This window comes from Zalophus californianus, chromosome 3 (genome assembly GCF_009762305.2).
Source record: "Zalophus californianus isolate mZalCal1 chromosome 3, mZalCal1.pri.v2, whole genome shotgun sequence".
In the NCBI taxonomy this organism is placed as follows: Eukaryota; Metazoa; Chordata; class Mammalia; order Carnivora; family Otariidae; genus Zalophus; species Zalophus californianus.
In genome coordinates, this window is record NC_045597.1 from 65,058,610 (window position 1) to 65,063,353 (window position 4,744).

General features: G+C 41.5%; 1 pseudogene; it reads right to left on the reverse strand.

The window, feature by feature from the left end:
- Window positions 1-607: 607 nt before the first annotated feature.
- Window positions 608-1,076, reverse strand: LOC113920691 (annotated as a pseudogene).
- Window positions 1,077-4,744: the final 3,668 nt, after the last annotated feature.

Consider the following 4,744-nt stretch of genomic DNA (forward strand, 5'->3'; position numbering starts at 1 on the left):
ATAATAAATTTGTAGTTTGTAGTAATTTGTTACAATAACAATAGGAAACTAATACAGGGGAGCTGTATTTATATATTGTGACACCTTAGAAAAATAAAAGTATTAAAATAATGAGTGAGGCATGAAGATTTTCCATTTTGAAAGATTCCTAAAAGCCAAATATCCAATTGCTTCATAATCTGATCTGCCATTTCCCAGTAAACATTCAAAAATCTATTTTATTTCTATATGAAATAGAAAATTTCAAGTCAGAAAATACAATTTTTTTTGAAAAAAATTATCTTTATTAGAAGGAAAATACACAGCAAAACAGAGCTGGAAGGTGGTGCAGGTGGAAGATCTGGAAAAACTTAATCACCAAACAAACTGCTCAAACATGGCTTCCTGCTGTGAGGGAGAGTGATCTGGCCCTTATCTTTTCCACCTTTCCTGATTCAAAGAAATCTGCTCTTAGCAGGGCTGGGCCCAGGGAGCCCCGTTTTCCAATCTGTTATCTTCCTGGGAGTTTGGGAAAGGTTATATAGTTCTCGGGCTTTCAAGACACAGAAGACAATTTGGAGAAGGAAAGGATGTTACAGCCCTTTGGTCCAGTGTTATCCCCAGCGCCATCCCTCAGTATTTGTTGATGCCAAAGAGACGAACCCCATGGAATTGGGGTAACTTAGGCAGCAGTACGCTGAGCAATGAGGCTGTGTTGATAAGGAAGTGAGCAGCATCATATTTGGTGTAGAAGCTGGCCAGGAGGTAGAGTGCGATAGGAAAGATGCTGAGGAATTTGCGGGAAGAGGTAAATTGGAGCCTGTAGTCCATCTGTTCCCATTGTGTCAGTAGCCGAGCATTTCCTTGGTCAGGGGTCTCAAAGGGTGTCCCTTTCACCATATGTAAGAAGACATACATACCAAGTTATGGATGACGTTGGTCAGGGTCCAGACAACAAGAATGCTGAAGAAGGGGATGCTGAGTAGAACCACATGCAGCAGTCCTACCAAGATGATGTAGGCCAGCCAGATGCCCTGGCTATTCATCACTCGAGTGTTGGGGTTTACTTCGCTGTGTGCCACCCCCACATTCATCCTACCGCCATGGGGGATCAGGCAGGAATCCAACTCAATTTCCTCTAAACCTCTTTTTGCATTTGTTCCCCCAAGTTGTCTCCTGAATAGCCCAAATTCCCTGAACTCTATTGGGAATAAAAGAACTTCCCTGCTAGCTTCAGAAGCCGGTCCGACTCCCAGAAAATACAAATTTTAAGCAACTTTATAATAGCACCTAAAATATCAAATGCCCAGAAATAAATCCAGTAAAATATTTACAAAACTCTACATATGAAACTTTAAAACAATACTGAAAGAAATCAAAGAAAACCTACATAAGTAGGTAAATAATAACTGTATATTAGAATACTAGTATTATTATAATTCATCCTCAAATTAATCAAATGCAATCCAAATAAAAATACCAAGGATATTTAAAAGGTGATTTCAGAATTTATAAGGAAATGCAAAGGGCCAAGATAGCTCAGACAACCTTAAAATAGTAGGGTAAGCAGACTGCTCTACTGAAAATCAAGACTTACAAGAAGAACAATGGAATAAACAGAGGCCCAGAAACAGACCCATACTTATATGGACTTGTCATTTATGATGATGGTTACTTTGCAGAGATCACGTAAATAAAAGGTATTAGGACAAATGGTTATCCATATGGAAAAAAAATATATGTTTTTAACGTGACCCCTGCCTAATGTGGGACACATAAGTCAGGGAAAATAGGTTTGTGCTAAAGTCAAAATCAATAGTGCTTTTATTTTTTTTTTAAGATTTTATTTATTTATTTTTGTGGGGGAAGAGAAAGAGAGAAAGCCCACAAGAGGGGGGAGGGGCAGAGGGAGAAACACACTCCCCGCTGAGCAGGAAGCCCAATGATGCAGGACTCAATTCCAGGACCCTAAGATCATGACCTAAGCCAAAGGCAGACGCTTAACCGACTGAGCCACCCAGGTGCCCAAATCAATAGTGCTTTTAGAAAATAATTTAAAATAATATCTTCATGACCTTGTATTGAGAAAATATCCCATCCATAAAAACCATTAACTATAAAAGAAATGATAAATAAATTGGACTATATTACAATTAAGAATTCATGTTCATCAAATGAAACTACTAAGAAAATGAAAACGAAACTCAAAATGAGAGTATTTGCAACATATATAAACAGCAAAAGGTTTATTCAGAACATATAAAGAGTACCTCCAAATCAAAATGTAAAGGAGAAACAGTCCAATTAAAAAATAAACAGAAGTCAGGGCACCTGGGTGCCTCAATCGTTAAGCGTCTGCCTTCGGTTCAGGTCATGATCCTGGAGTCCTGGGACTGAGCCCCACATCAGGCTTCCTGCTCAGCGGGAAGCCTGCTTCTCCCTCTCCCACTCCCCCTACTTGTGTTCCCTCTCTTGCTGTGCCTCTCTCTGTCAAATAAATAAAATCTTAAAAAAAAAACTTAAAAAAAATAGACAAAAGTCTTAAGCAGGGACTTCACAAAAGAGGAAATTCAAGGCAACAAACATAAGAAAAGGTATTTAAGTCGGGAACTTGGAAAAGATGGAGGAGGATTAGGGGACCCTATTCCAACTGGTCCCCAGAATTGAGCTGGATATCTACCAGACAACTCTGAACACCCACAAAATCAGCCTGAGATGTAAGAAGATAGGTCTGGATCTCTACAAACAGAATATCTCAGGTGGTTGGTTTCGAGGTAGGAAGCGGGGAGCCATGATTCCACAGGCAGATGTTGGAGGATAAATGGAAGGGTGAGGGAGCCGAGCCATAGGGTTCCTACAAGCCTGGTGAGTGATAGCCTCCCGCGCTGGGGACCAGGCACAGACTCACAGACTGGTAGCGACAGGGAAAGGACTTTAGGGTAGACCCCTGGTTGGAAACCAGAGCAGCAAGGCTGCGCCTGTGAATTGAGGACGGCTGGCAGTTTTAGAAGGAAAAAGGGCAGAGGCATGCCCCGACCAGGAGGTGAGGACTTGGAGAGCTGCTGAGGGGCGCACAACCCAGGTTGCTGCAGTTTATAGCAACACAGACAGAAACAGATAGTGTGGCCTGGAGAGCTCACTAAAGAACAGACTGCGATCTCTCTGCTCTGAGGCAGAGGGTTGGAAACAATCTCTTCTGCTCTGACTCTTGGAAGAGATGCAGAAAGCCACCAGGGAAAGCGGCCAGAGAACAAAAGCCCCCAAAAACCGGTTTTCATTGAGCCCATCGCCCGTCACAGGGAGCAGGGCAACTCTGACCAAACAGGGCTGCCTGAGTAACAGCATAGCAGGCTCCTCCCCCAGAAGTCAGGCTGGGAAAACAAGAGGTCAGCAATCCTAAGGTCTCTATTAAACAGGTGCATCTTGCTTGGGTTGTGGTCAATAATTTGGACTCTATACATTACCTCAACCACCCCTCAACAGAATGGCTAGGAGGAGAAACCCCCCAAATAGGAAAGACTCAGACACTATGACTTATGCCACAGATTTACAAATGGATTCAGATATAACCAAGATGTCGGAGATGGAATTCAGGGTAGCAATTGTGAAGACAATAGCTAGAATGGAGAAATCAATTAATGGCAACATAGAGTCTCTAAGGGCAGAAATGAAAGCTGAATTGGTAGAACTTAAAAATGCTATCAATGAGATCCAATCTAATCTAGATACTCTAACAGCTAGGGTAAGTGAGCCAGAAGAATGAATTAGCAATCTAGAAGACCAATTAATAGACAAGAAGGGAAAAGAGGAGGCCAGGGAAAAACGACTCAAAATCCATGAAAATAGAATCAGAGAAATAAGTGACACCATGAAACATTCCAATGTCAGAATTATTGAGATCCCTGAGTGGGTGGAGAGAAAGAGAGAGGACTACAAGATATATTTGAGCAAATCATAGCTGAGAACTTCCCTAATCTGGGTAATGAAAGAAACATTCATACCCTAGAGGCAGAGAGTACCCCTCCCAAGATCAAGGAAAACAGGCCAACACCCCAGCATGTAATAGTAAAACATGCAAATCTTAGAACCAAGGAAACCATCTTAAAGGCAGTTAGGGGAAGAGATTCCTTAAGTACAGAGAGAGGAACATCAGAATAATGTCACGCCTATCCACAGCGACCTGGCAAGCCAGAAAGGGCTGGCAAGACATAATCAGGGTACTAAATGAGAAGAACATGCAGCCAAGAATAATTTACCCAGCAAGGCTGTCATTTAGAATGGATGGAGAGATGCAGAGCTTCCAAGACTGGCAGAAACTGAAAGAATATGTGACCACTAAGCCGGCCCTGCAAGAAATATTAAGGGGGAGTCTATAAAAGGAGAAAGACCTCATGAGTGATATAGAACAGAAATTTACAGGGACAATCTATAAAAACAAGGTCTTCACAGGCAACATGATGACAATAAATTCATATCTTTCAATAATCACTCTCAACATGAACAGCCTAAATGCTCCCATTAAACAGCATAGGGTTGCAGACTGGATAAAAAGACAGGACCCATCCATATGCTATCTATAAGTGACTCATTTTGAACCTAAATACACATCCAGACTGAAAGTGAAGGAATGGAGATCCATCTTCCATGCCAACGGACCTCAAAAGAAATCTGTGGTAGCAATTCTTATATCAGTCAAATTAGATTTTAAACTATAAGACTGTAGTGAGAGACACAGAAGGACACTATATCATTCTTAAAGGGTCTA